At 43.7% G+C, this 14,962-nt stretch overlaps 1 protein-coding gene across 5 annotated transcripts in view; it reads left to right on the plus strand.

The window, feature by feature from the left end:
* The window catches only part of frmd5a (FERM domain containing 5a), a 285,958-nt gene that overhangs the window by 124,868 nt on the left and 146,128 nt on the right, over positions 1–14,962 (plus strand). The window lies entirely within an intron of this gene.

Raw genomic sequence — 14,962 nt, forward strand, 5'->3', positions numbered from 1 at the left:
GTGATTTCAAATAAACTGGTGCTGTGTGACTTGTGAAAAAGAGTTGATTGCTTATCCTATATCTCTCCTTGTTCCAGTCGCGCCCCCTGTCACACTGACTGACTTTACCCTGAATCGGTTTTCTGTGTTTACATGCATGCATTAATATTCTCAATGATCTGATATTTCTCCAGAACTTAAACTAGAAAATGCATGGAATGCATGGCATTTACCAACATCTGTCTGTACTGAGAAACCTCTACACCAACATTCAGGGTCTAAATCTTGGTTATATCTTTTTTTATTTCTGAAAGGATTAGAGCTGGCGACATTTACAGGTTGTTTTTACAGATGGAGATGGGCTTGACATGATATTTTTGGTGATTATTCTGAAGCCAGTCTCTCTGGTTTGTGTGCCAGTGGCTGTGATCAGGCTGTGACTCCTCTCCACACCATCTCTGTGATTTGAATGTTAAAATTGCTCCTCAGGTTGGAAGCTGTGTACTACTTGTGACTAGAGTCTTAATTCATGGTGTCACACGGAGATGAGTATTCCACAGTATAGCTGCAGAGAGAGTGAGTGAGAAAGAGAGAGAGAGAGAGAGCGAGAGAGAGAGAGTGTGTGTGTGTGTGTGTGTGTGTAAACAGAGAGGGAAAGAAGCAGTGACAGACAGTGAGAGAGAAACACGAGTGGGAGAGAAAGAGAGACAGCAAGAGAAAGAGTGACAATGTGAGAGACAGAGAGATAGACAGAGAAAGTGAATGTGAGAGAAACAGCAAAATTCTGACGGAGGGATATAGAGATAGTGAGAGATACAGCGAGTGGGAGAGCGACAGCAAGAGAGAGAGAGAGAGAGACAGCTAGAGAGAGAAACAGCAAGAGAGACAGTGAGTGAGAGAGAGAAACAATAAGAAAGAGAGAGAGAGGCAGTGAATGGGAAAGAGCAAGAACAAGTGAGACAGAGACATAGTGAGAGAGCACAATCGTGAAAGAAGGAGAGGGAAAGAGAGAGAGAGACTCAAGAAGAGAGGCATTGAGAGAAAAGATGACAAGTGAGAGACGAGAGAGATTACAAGTGAGAAAGAGAGAAACATACAGAGACTGTGAGACAGTGAGAGAGACAGAGGGACAGAAACAGACAGTTAGAGAGCGAGACAGTGAGAGAGAGAAATGAAAGGTAGCTACTTGACACACTATGACTTCAGTTTAAAAGAATAAAGCCCAAAAACAGAACAAATGATATCTAAGAGATGATGGCAGATGCTCTAATGTTTCATTTCAAAAATGGTTGGAGGCAATGTACCAATTTAGGAGAAAAAAAACAACACCTTGAACAAAAACTCTGGCCCAGAAAGTACTGTTGGTATTTTATTACTGCTTTTTGTTCTGCTCTTTAACAGCGGGTGTAAATCGCTAACTTGGAAAGATAAACACATGCTTTATGGTAGAATGTGCTGCGCTTAGAAATAATTCAGACAAAAACTGATTTAATTATTATTCCATAAAGGAATCCTGAATGACTCAGGGTTACAATAGAATCGTAGAACGTAGAAATAGGCCATTCAGCCCAATCATGGCTGTGCTGGCTCATTTGATGACTAAGCTGTCATTCATTGGAGGGGGTAGCTGATCCACAAACAGCTGATCCACAGCTTGTATCTGTTTTAAATGAGTTAGTAGGATGTCGATGTGACTAGCAGGGCCCACTTTGACCTCATTCCTGAGTGTCTGAGCCTCCAGTGCAGGCCGGAGCAAGTCCTGCATTTATCAGTGTGCGGTGTTGCTGAGGGCCTGTCCGAGCTGTTGGTTGGATTGAAAGTGCTCGCTGCCCCGTCTACTGGTTTGAAATTAAGGAGAAAGTTCTTACTGGTGACCTGGGGCCAAAGGTCATCCCAGGGCTGACATCACTGAAAAACAGATCACATGGTCATTTTTTACAGTCTGGTATGTGGGATCCTGCTGTGTGCAAGTTGACTGCAGCATTTTCTCCATTACAGCTGTGACTGACTACACTTCATTGGTTAGGCTAAAGTGAGTACTGCAGATGCTTGAGATTAGAGTCATGAGTGTGGTGCTGGAAAAGCACAGCAGGTCAGGCAGCATCTGAATTTCTGATGAAAGGCTTTTGCCTGAAAGATCCATTTTCCTGCTCTTCAGATGCTGCCTGACCTGCTGTGCTTTTCTAGCACCACATTCTTGGCTCTGCACTTCATTGGTTGTCAAGCACTGTAGGATGGCCCAAGGTTGTGAAAGACAATGTGGAACATTAGAGTGCTATCAAACAGCACATGCTGAGCACTAACCTGCTCAGTGACACCCAGTTTGGATTCTGCCAGGGCCACTCAGCTGAACCCCAGATCTGAGGATAGTGAAATCAATGCAGCTTTTGACTCACTGTAGCATCAAGGACTCTTCGCAAAACTGGAATTGATGGGAGTCAGGGGACAAGCTCTCAAGCGGTTGGAGCTAGGTCTAACGCACAGGAAGGTGATTGTGGTTGCTGGGGGTTAATGATGGCAGCCCCAGGACATCTCTTCAGGAATCCTTCAGGAGATTGGCTTAGGCCCAACCTCCTCAGCTGCTGTAGTCCAGAGGTAGGATCCTCACTGGTAGCCGCATATTGTCCAGGTCCATTTGCCCCCCTCCAGGCACTGATCCAGCCTATGTCCATGTGACTTGGGTAATGTCCAGTCTTGGGCTAGTAAATGGCAAGAAAAATGTAAGTAATATAAGTGCAAGATACTAACTATCTCAAAAAGGATTGAAACCAACTATTTCCCCTTGAGATTCGATGGCATTACTGATCTTTACTATTAATATCCTGGTGGTTAACTACCATTGACCAAAAACTAACCTGCGCAACCACAACCACAACAAGGGCAGGGGAGGGGCTAGGAATTCTGCAACAAGTAGTTCACCTTCTGCATCAATAGAGCCTGTCCACCAGCTGGAGTTCAGGACTGTGATGGAATACTCCCCACTTGCCTGGGTGGGTGCAGCTCCAATAGTACTCACATCCAGCAACCCCCTGTTTGATTGGTACTGCGTCCATCACCTTCAACATTCAGTGCCACATTGCACAACGGCAGCAGTATACATTGCAGCAATTCACCAAAGCACCATGACAGCACTTTACAAACCTGCAACCTTGAACGAATCATAGAATCCCTACAGTTTTGGAAACAACAGGCCATTTGGCCCAACAAGTCCACATCGACTCTCCGAAGAATAACCCACCCAGACCCATTCCCCTAGCCTATTACTCTACATTTACCCCTGACTGATACACCTAGCCTACACATCCCTGAGTACTTTGGGCAATTTAGCACGGCCAATTCACCTAACCTGCATATGTTTGGACTGTGGGAGGAAACTGGAGTACCCAGAGGAAACCCACACAGACACGGGGAGAATGTGCAAATTCCACACAGAGAGTCACCTGAGTCTGGAATTGAACCCGGGTCCCTGGCACTGTGAGGCAGCAGTGCTGACCACCGAGCCACCATACTACCACTAAGAAGGATAAGAGCAGATACTTTGCAAGTTCCCCTCCCAGCCACTTGACATCCTGAGTTGGAAACCTTTCTCTATTGACATTAGAGATGGGCAATAAATGTTGGTAGACATATTAAAGATTACGACTAATACCAGAGATGAGTATTGCCATTTATTAGTAACTTCGAACGAGGATTGGTGATTTTAATGACTAGAAGTGGCCAGGAGGAATGACCATTTTACAATACAATTTTGAAAGCACTGTTGATAAGTTGGTAGGTACAGATTTAAATGTAGTTTTTTAAAGCTGCTTTAACATTTAATTGAAGAAGAAACTAATTTAAGTGCTTAATCTGCACCATCTACATCCTTTTTCCCTCAGCACTCCAACACCCCACTATTGCATAAATGCTGCCCCCTCCATACTTCAAGTCAGCTCTGATGTAGAGTCATCGACACTCAAAACGTTAGCTTGCTCTCTCTCCATGGATGCTGCCTCACTCTGTGTGATTTCCAACATTTTCTCTTTCCAGATCAGTTGAGTTAGTTGCTATTAAGACTGAAAAGAGGCCATTCCAACACGGTTACAAAATATGTATTTTAAAAAGTCACATTGCCTACAGAAGTTGTTTAATGCATGGATTACTTTTCTTAAATTAAATACACAACAAATTAGCATGAAAATGTTTTACAGGGTATCCTGAGGGTATTCTGTCACAAAGAATTGCCAGAATCTGTCTTTACAGCTTCCCAGATAACAATTCTCAACTATGTTCATTTAGCAGCCTTTGTTCAAAATGGGAAGGGGTACATGGTGCTTGCAATAGTATCAGAAACATTATCGTGCTCTCTGCTGATTGCATTGCCACTTTTAACCCTGGTTCTGTAAGTTTGCACATTTCTTACTGTCCCTCCAGCTGGATTTGCCCATTTGACTTGCTTCTTCCTATCCTGCTGTAGCCTGGCACATTGCCTGCGACATTGCTGTAGGTGTTTCTTTGGCTTTCTGCTCTCTTACTGTGACAAGGTGATGCACACTGACAGCTAAGACAGCTTCTCCTATACTGATGTAGTTTGTGCCCAAAATAGGCAAGACCTGGACAACAGTTAGGCTTAGACTGAGAAGTGGCAAGTAACATTCATGCTAGACAATGATAATTTTCAAGAAAGAATCTGATCAGCCCTTTCAAGATGCCCAATAGTATTACCATCACTGAATCCCCCACTAACAACATGCTGTGGGCTACCATTGACCAGAAAATGGACGTCCTGTCTATTGCTTACAACACCCAAGTCAGGAGTGTGATGGAATACTCCCCACTTACCCGGATGTGTGCTGCTCCCACAACACTCAAAAAGCTCAACATCATCCAGGACAAAGCAGCCCGTATGATTGGCACCACATCCACTCTCTCTATGACCTTGAATATTCACTCCTTCCACTGACACTCAGTAAGGGCAGGGTGTACCATCTACTGCACTGCAGGAATTCACCAAAGCTCCTCAGACAGCTACTACTGCAAAGGGCAAGGCCACACAACACCAGGTTATAGTTCAATAAGTTTATTTGAAATCACAAGCTTTTGGAGCAACCTGTTGGACTATAACCTGGTGTTGTGTGATTTTTGACTTTGTCCACTCCAGTCCAACAATAGCACCTCCACCTCAAAGGGCAAGTGCAGCAGACATACAGGTAATGCACCCCCTGCAAGTTTCCCTCCAAGCCACTCGCCATCCTGACTTGGAAATATATTACCGTCCCTCCAGTGTCGCTAGGTCTAAATCCTGGAACACCCCCACTCCAATGCACTGACACCTAATGGACTATGATGACTCGAGAGCAGCTCAGCATGACCTTCTCCTGGGCCATTAGGGAATGGGAAACAGGCCTGGTCAGCAATGCTCACATTTCTTGACAAAAGAAAACATACTCAACCAATGTGTTACGCCACAGCACATGCACCTGGAAACACTGTTGGAATTAGCTGTCTCCTTGTGGATATTTGACTTGGAGAGAATGGTAATGCGTTGTTCATGGGACTTCTAGAGTCATACACCTCCCTGTCTCTGTAATCACTTCCAACTCCATGTCCTTTTGAGATAACAGAATTGTTATTGTAAATGAGAGGTTATTTGGCCCACTCTCCTGCCTTTTCCCATACGTCTGCCCATTGTTTGAATTCAAACAATCATCCAGTGGCATCTTGAATGCCTCATTTGATTCTGCCTCAACCACACTTCAAGCTGGAGTGTGTCAGACCTGAACCACTCACTTTTCTCACTTCTGACATAGTTATTTTCCAAGGCTGATACACCTTTACTCATCTGCAACTTCTGAGTTATTAAAACCTAAGCTGTAGGTGCCATCTGATATACCATGACAAGTATTGTCAACTGAATATTAAATAGACTGTGAGTATTTCTGAAAAAAGACACATTTTGGCAAGTCTTTTCATCTTTACGCATCGGGACAATTCGCAAGAATAGCAATGTCAAAGGAAACAATATGGTTATACTGTATAAGAAGAACATGCTAATTGGTTGGTCAGTTGGCTGTCAATGTTAGAGACTCTGCAGTGAAGCACGTACCAGTTAGATGATGATTGACAGTTAACTGCCAAATAAAAGCAAAATGCTGCAGATGCTAGAAATCTGAAAAATAGCCACATTTCATTTAAACCAAGCAGATCAACTGGTTAAAGCATTACACTGAGCAATAAGCCAGGAAGTGGCTGTTACCAGTGTTGGTGAGTTGAAACAAGCACCATACTACATGTTCTTCCTGTCTGCAAAGACTCGGGCTCTGTGTATTAAGATATCCAGCTTCCAGTCTGAACAAGTGTGCCACACTGTGAGCTGACTGACAGATGGATCCATAATAGGAATGACTACAAGGATTCTCTTGTTAATTTCTCAGACACTATCCTGATTGCTCGGAAAGCAAAGGCTGTAATTATTACCAAAACATTAGCAGCACTTATGCCAATGTAGCACCATCTCACTACCTCTTTTGAATTTATCTCAACCTTGGTAATGTCCTGCAGGATTCTCCTTACCCCTCTGTCAATATTTTAAAAAACAATGCACAACTCCTAGAAAATATTTTTAAAAAGATTCTCATTTCTGTAACACCTTTCAGGACATCTATCAGTGCACTGGAGAGATGCCTTTTGAAATATTTTCACTGTGGTAATGTAGGAAAAACGATACGACATTTACACACAGCAAGCTCCCACAAACAATAATGCACTAATCACCAAATGATTTGTTGTAATGATGTGATTGTGTCCCTCCCCATAACTCTTCCTCCCATATATCAGTTCTGCTTCCCTCTCCCATTCAGAATGAGAAACATTTCTCAATTTTGCTTCCAATTTCGACCCTACTCGCTCCTTCACTTGGTCCATCTCCAATTCCACCCTTCCTTTCTTCAACATCTCTGATGTCTATGATTTTGGGGATAGGTTGGTCACCGATATCCACGACAAACCCACCAACTCCCACAGTTACCTGGACTATACATCCTCACACCCTGCTTCCTGTATCTTCCATCTTCCAAGTTCCTCCCTCTCCATTGCATCTGTTCTGATGATGCCACCTTCTGCAGGGTTGAGGGTAATGTCCAACTTTTTCCATAACCTATGATTCCCCATCACCGTGGTTGACAGGGCCCTTAGCCATGTCCAGCCCATCTCCTTGACTTCTGCCCTCACCCCTTCTCTTTCCTCCCACAGCAGTGATAGGGACCCCCGGTTCTTACTTCCCATCCCACCAAGATCCACATCCAGAGGATCATTAGCTGCCCTCTCCATTGGGATGCCTTCACCAGACACACATTCCCCTCCCCTCCCTTGTCAGCCTTCCACAGGGACCACTCTCTCTGAGGCTCTCTGGTATGCTCCTCTACTCCCAATATCCCTTCATGCCCCCATGTAACTGCAGAAGATATAACAGCAGCCTGTTTACTTGCTCCCTCCTCATTATCCAAAGCCCCAGGCACACCTTCCAGACAAAGCAGTGATTTACCTGCACTTCACTCAATCTAGTCTGTTGTATTCACTGCTCACAATGTGGTCTCCTCTACACTGAGGAGATGAAATGCAGACTGGGTGAGCACTTTGCAGAACACTTCTGCCCACAAAATAACCCAAAGCTTCTACTTGTCTGCCATTTCAACACCCACCCACCGCATTCCCACACCAGCACTTTACTCCCAGGCTTGCTGCAGTGCACCAGCATGGTTCAGTGCAAGCTGGAAGAGCAAGATCTCATTTTCCGATTGGGGACCCTGCAGCGTTTGGGAGTCAGCATAAAATTCAATACATTCAGAGCCTGATCTTCCATTTTTCCATGTTTTTTACCCACACCCACACCCAGTCCTGTTATACCATGGGTTGCTTTAGCATAGTCACCCATTCTCACATACTCCTAAGCCCATTATCATCTTACATAGCTTTCTTTCAGTACAGCTGACCTATTGTCTCATTCTTATTATCACTTATTCAGCTTTTCTTCTGACCAGGTCTTTTATTCATAACCTCCTTGTTTACTTCCTCTCTCTGGGCTCCATATCCACACATCTGCTCACCACCCCCCAACTTGGGCTTCAGCATAAATACCACTTCTTTCTAACTTTTACCAGTGGTTCTGATGAAGGGTCATCAGACTCAAAACACTGCTTTCCTCCCATAGGTGCTGCCAAACCTGCTGAGTTTCTCGAGCAGTTTCTCCTTTTGTAATGTTCCGTATACAGGGGTATAAATGCCACAATGGAGGTGGCAAACTTTGAATTCAATAAAATCTGGAATTAAAGGATATGTTAATAATGAAACTATAGTGAGATTATAATGGACCACGTAGAATATCAGTTCCCCGACTGGGGTTGTTAATCTGGTTGTTAATCAGAGAGCCCTGGCTGACAGATAAGAACAGGAGTGTCAATCATCCTGTTCACTCTGAGAGCTGTCTCTGAGGGAACTGGAGCTGTAACAAGGACTCTCCATGAGTAAATAAAGGATGACTTGGTGACGGGATACCAGTCTCTGTGGAGTTATTTTAGTAACCATTATCGATTGTCATACAAACCATCTGTTCCACTAATATCCTGTTGAGAAGGAAATCTGCTGTTCCTACCTGGTCCGGCCAACGTGTGATTCCAGACTCACGACAATATAATCGGCTTGTTAACTGCCCTTTGAAATGGCCTTAGCAAGCCACACAGTTCATGGGATAATTAGGGATAGGCAAGATATACTGGTCTTGGCAGCTACACCCACATCCCATACAAAACTAAAAGAATTCTACATTAGTCAGCAAATAGAACAGACGGAAGGCAATTAATCAACATGAAAGGAATGCTTTGTGTTGTCTTTGTTTATTGTGAGCTGACACAAATATCTTTGAAAATTTTCCATTGCACAGAACCTCAGAGTGGAAAATAAAAGTTTTAAACCCCTTGGTGTAGCTGCGTAATTGCTAAAGATATTAATGCCGTGAGATTCTGTTGGTGATATGTGAACACACTCACGTGAAAACCCATCATCTAATGTTTCAATAAGGACACCAATATGTCAGAGAAAACATGTGTTTTTCGTACAAAACGAGGGGGGAGGGTGAGCTGTGAGGAGGATGCAGAAATGCTACACTGTGATTTGGACAGGCTGAGGGAGTGGGCAAGTATATGGCAGATGAAGGATAATGTGGATAAATGTGAGGGTATCCAATTTGGTAAATTGGTAGCAAAAACAGGAGTACAGATTATTATCTGAATGTCTGTGAATGGAGAGAGGGGAATGTGCAATGAGACTTGGGTGTACACTAGTCACTAAATGTAGGCATTGCAGGGGTAGCAGGTGGTGAAGAAGACAAATTATATTGTAGCAAGAGATTCAAGTACAGGAGCAAGGATGTCCTGCTGCAATCATACAGGTGCAAAACTTGACCTACTATTGGGAAATAAGGCTGGGCAGGTGACTGAGGTGTCAATGGGGGAGCACTTTGGGGCCAGCGACCATAATTCTATTAGTTTTAAAATAGTGATGGAAAAAGATAGACCAGATCTAAAAGATGAAGTTCTACGCTGGAGAAAGGCTAATTTTGACAGTATTAGGCAAGAACTTTCGAAAGCTGATTGGGGACAGATGTTTGCAGGTAAGGGGACGGCTGGAAAATGGGAAGCCTTTAGAAATGCGATAACGAGAATCCAGAGAAAGTATATTCCTGTCAGGATGAAAGGAAAGGCTGGTAGGTATAGGGAATGCGGGATGACTAAAGAAATTGAGGATTTGGTTAAGAAAAAGAAGGAAGCATATATTAGGTATAGACAAGATAGGTCGAGTAGGAAGGCAGTAGGAATGTACTTAAGCCTGAGGCAGGAATTGAACCTGGGTCTCTGGCGCTGTGAGGCAGCAGTGCTAATCACTGTGGCACCGTGCTGCCCACTTTGGGAAGCCAGGGAAGGGATTGTAGAGCCTTTGGCTTTGATCTTTATGTCATCATTGTCCACAGGAATAGTGCCAGAAGACTGGAGGATGACAAATGTTGTCCCCTTGTACAAGAAGGGGAGTAGAGAGAACCCTAGTGATTTCAGACCAGTGAGTTTTACTTCGGTTGTGGGTAAAGAGTTGGAAAAGGTTATAAGAGATAGGATTTATAAACATCTAGAAAGGAATAATTTGATTAGGGATAGTCAACACAGTTTTGTGAAGGGTAGGTCGTGCCTCACAAACCTTATTGACCTCTTTAAGAAGGTGACCAAACTGGTGGGTGAGGGTAAAGCGGTTGATGTGGTGTGTATGGATTTCAGTAACGTGTTTGATAAGGTTCCCCATGGTAGGCTATTGCACAATATACAGAGGCACGGGATTGAGGGTGATTTAGTGGTTTGGATCAGAAATTGGCTAGCTGAAAGAAGACAGAGGGTGGTTGATGGGAATTGTTCATCCTGGAGTTCAGTTACTAGTGGTGTACCGCAAGGATCTGTTTTGGGGCCACTGTTGTTTGTCATTTTTATAAATGATCTGGTGAGGGCATAAATTTGCAGATGGCACTAAGGTCAGTGGAGTTGTGAATAGTGCAGAAAAATGTTGCAGGTTACAGAGGGACATAAGTAAGCTGCAGAGCTGGGCTGAGAGTGGCAAATGCAGTTTAGTGCAGAAAAGTGTGAGGTGATTCACTTTGGAAGGAGTAACAGGAATGCAGAGTACTGGGCTAATGGCAAGATTCTTGGTAGTGTGGATGAATGGAGAGATCTCGGTATCCATGTGCATAGATCCCTGAAAGTTGCCACCCAGGTTGATAGGTTTGTTAAGAAGGTGTACAGTGTGTTAGGTTTTATTGGTAGAGGGATTGGGTTTTGGAGCCATGCGGTCATGTTGCAGCTGTACAAAACTCTGATGCGTCCACACTTGGAGTATTGTGTATAGTTCTCATCACTGCATTATAGGAAGGATGTGGAAGCTTTGGAAAGGGTGAAGAGGAGATTTACCAGGATGTTACCTGGTATGGAGGGACGGTCTTATGAGGAAAGACTGAGGGACTTGAGACTGTTTTCATTAGAGTGAAGAAGGTTCAGAGGTAACTTAATAGAGACATACAAGATGATCAGAGATGAGATAGAGTGGACAGTGTGAGCCTTTTCCCTTGGATGGTGATGACTAACCCAAGGGGGACATAGCTTTAAATTGATGGGTGATAGATAGAGGACAGATGTCAGAGGTAGATTCTTTATTCAGGGAGTAATAAAGGTGTGGAATGCCCTGCCTGCAACAGTAGTAAACTCACCAACTTTAGGGTAATTTAAATGGTCATTGGATAAATATATAGATGATAATGGAATAATGTTGGTTAGATGGGCTTCAGTTTGGTTCCACAGATTGGAGCAACATCGAGGGCTGAAGGGCTTGTATTATGCTGTAATGTTCTATGCAGTGATGGGAATCAGGAATGTGCATGGGGCTAGAATTGGATGTACCTTGAACAAACATATCATTCCCACGGTGTTAATGTTCTTGACCTTGAGAAAGAAAATGACCAAGATTGAGAGGGAAAAGGATAACTGCAGTACTTTTCATTGTCCATTCTTCCTTTCCGAACTCTGAATGGCGGATTCCATTGCTGTTTGGGTTCTGGAACCGTTATGTCCCTTTTTCCAGGAATTTGAAAGCTTGCTCATAAACCATTCAGACATTTGGAGAAGGAGTTTTCTAATGCTGTTGAGCAGCTGACAAACTCTGTTTCATAAATTCAGTGCCAAACTGTCGGACTGTGTTTACCATTCCATTGAAGATCTGCACGATGCTTATATTTTTATCACTGCCTCCTAACAAATAACAAGCTTCTAAAATAGGGAGACTTGTCCTTGACTCAATGAAACTATTATCTAGGTCAAATCATCAAGTCCAACTTAATGTTGCCTTAATTATTTTTGTGGAAAAGTCAGTCAATTTTCTTTCAAACATGATTTCTCTTAACCTTCCTCAACTTAATTTTAAAATCTTTCTCCCAAATCAAATGATTGGCTAAGAGGAACACCCAGAGAGTTTGCTTACCCCTGGCCAGAGAGGCGAGAAGCAGAGACCAGAGTTTCAGGATAAGGGCTCGGTCAGTTTGGATTGAGATCAGGAGACATCTCTTCACTCAACAGATTCTGATCATTGGAATTCTCTGCCTGTAGAGATGTGGATACTCAGTCATTGTGTATATTTAAGGTTGGGGTCAATTAATTAATTAAGTGAATGAAGGGATATGGGACAAGGTTGGCAAGAATAGAGTTAAGGATACAGTAGAATAGCCATGGTAACGGTGGGGCATTCCAGACAGGTCAAGTGGCCTGCTCTTACTTGTCTTTGTGTCAGCCATGATCTTATTGGATGCTGGGACACACCTAAGGGGCTGAATGGCCTACTCCTGCTGATATTTGTGAAGAGCTTCTGTACAGGCTCTGACTGAAGCATCCTGCCTGACTGGAAGATGCCAGTCTGATTGGAAAGTGTTTTCTTTCAGCAGTTTTGGCAGCAGTAACTGTGACTCACTTAATATGAGGATTAGCAATTGCAGTGAGACCAGCATTACTCACACTCTGGGTCAAGATGTAACTGTTGGAGTTTCCATAACCCTATGCCAAGCATTCTGAATCACCCTGGCAAGCAGAGATGGGGTGGCACTGTCGCTGTGACTATCAATGCCATGTCATTGACAAAGGGAGACACTATTTTTCTGACCTTCAGGTTTGAGGTGCCATTGCAAGAGAGATTGGTGTCACGTTACTCCCTTTGGACACTAATTTAGATAAATGCGAGGTGTTGCCTTTTGGGAAAGCAAATCTTAGCAGGACTTATACACTTAATGGTAAGGTCCTAGGGCATGTTGCTGAACAAAGAGACCTTGGAGTGCAGGTTCATAGCTCCTTGATAGTGGAGTCTCAGATAAATAGGATAGTGAAGAAGGCATTTGGTATGCTTTCCTTTATTGGTCAGAGCATTGGGAGGTCATGTTACCGATGTACAGGACCTTGGTTAGGCCACTTTTGGAATATTGTGTGCAATTTTGGTCTCCTTCCTATCGGAAAGATGTTGTGAAACTTCATAGGGTTCAGAAAAGATTTACAAGGATGTTGCCAGGGCTGGAGGATTTGAGCTTTTGGGAGAGACTGAATTGGCTGGGGCTGTTTTCCCTGGAGCGCTGGAGGCTGAGGGGTGACCTTATAGAGGTTTATAAAATCATGAGGGGCATGGATAGGGTAGGTAGACAAAGTCTTTTCCCTAGGATGGGGGTGGGGGGGTGGGGGGGAGCGGTGCAGGGATGGTGGCGGGTGTGGAGGGGGGGGGGGGCGGTGGGGAGTCCAGAACTAGAGGGCATAGATTTAGGGTGAGCAGGGAAAGATATAAAAGGGACCTAAGGGGCAACATTTTCACGTAGAGGGTGGTGCGTGTATGGAATGAGCTGGTGCAATTACAGCATTTAAAAGGCATCTGGATGAATAGGAAAGGTTTAGAGGGATATGGGCCGGGTGTTGGCAAATGGGATTACATTAGGTTAGGATATCTGGTTGGCACGGACGAGTTGGTTTGAAGGGTCTGTTTCCGTGCTGTACATCTCTATGACTCCATGACTTTAAGTACCTCAGGACGTCGTTCTACATTCACTGGGCTTAACTGCGTCAGGCCAAGACCATAACCAACCCTGTTTCAGAGGTGACAACCCTGTCACAAAGCCAGAGATGATCTGTCCAGTTAGATTGTACAGTTCACTAAGAGACATTTAGGATCTTCTGCCCATTTTTTCTGAATGGGATCTGATCTCTGTGGATGCTACAGCAAGATGAGATTTGCTGCTTAGATTCATTACCTTGTTCATTTAGCCTGCTTGAAGAAACAGAGTTGTAATATTTTTATGCCAGCAGAGCCTGTGCCAACTGGGAATGGGGCACAAGAGCATCATTACTTTCCAAAGACTTCACTGGCATGTACTAATGACAGATTGGTGGTGGTGTTTATTCATTGGGCCTAAGCAATTATTTTGACTGACTCACAGTCAGGAAGTGCAATTGGAGAATTAGGTTTGTGGGGTTTTTTTTGACAATGGACAAGGGGGTACAGACAGAACTCAGTCCCCCATTAGTTTGGAAGTTTCTGAGTCATGAAACATGGCTTCAAGAATGACTCCTACACAGTAGGTGAACAGTATAGAGGGAGTGCAGCCTTGCCAGAGGCGCTATCATTTAACTGAAAGATGGAATCATTTGTTTGGTGATAAATAGGTGATGAAGCTCAGGAGAGAATTTCTATGGAGCTTGACTGTTTTCCAGTCTTCATTCTCATGGAAGGCCAGCAAGGATATCTGGTGAAATAAAATCATTAAGAATAGGAGCAGGAGCAGGCCTTTTGACTCTCGAGCCTGTTCCACACTTCTGTCTACTACCAATCACCCTTGATTCCCCTGTTGGTCGGAAATCTGTTGAAATTATTTGGAAATGTGTTCAATGCCCAGCTCCCACTGCTCTGTAGATAGAGAATTCCAAAGATTAACACCTTCTGTGGCAGGAGATCTTCAGACACAATCCTTGCAAAAAAATTATTTGCTCTTCCCTGATATGATTCCAGGAAGAAGAAGGAAATCTGCTCCTCATTCTATCCTTGACTAGCTCTACAGAAACAGATTGATGGCCATTTGTCCCTAATGCACTTTGGGACATCTTTTTATGCACGTCATGGTTGTTGTTCATTTTTAGTAATTTCTCATTTTTAGTAATTTCACCCATTGTTCTTTCAAACTCTGTATCTCTGGCCTGTTAATTTAGTTCTTGCTCACCACTACAGTGACAGGGTGTCCAGACACATTTCATACAAAACCTGTGGATGGCAGAGTCCAATGGCCTAAAAGTGACACCAAGGGACACCAAGTGCATCTCAGACTACTGTTTAATATTCAAGGTATTGCCATATCAGACTGGGAAATTGGAGAGCTGAAACTCTAAAATAAACATTG

The sequence above is a fragment of the Chiloscyllium punctatum genome, chromosome 48, assembly GCF_047496795.1.
Source record: "Chiloscyllium punctatum isolate Juve2018m chromosome 48, sChiPun1.3, whole genome shotgun sequence".
NCBI lineage: Eukaryota > Metazoa > Chordata > Chondrichthyes > Orectolobiformes > Hemiscylliidae > Chiloscyllium > Chiloscyllium punctatum.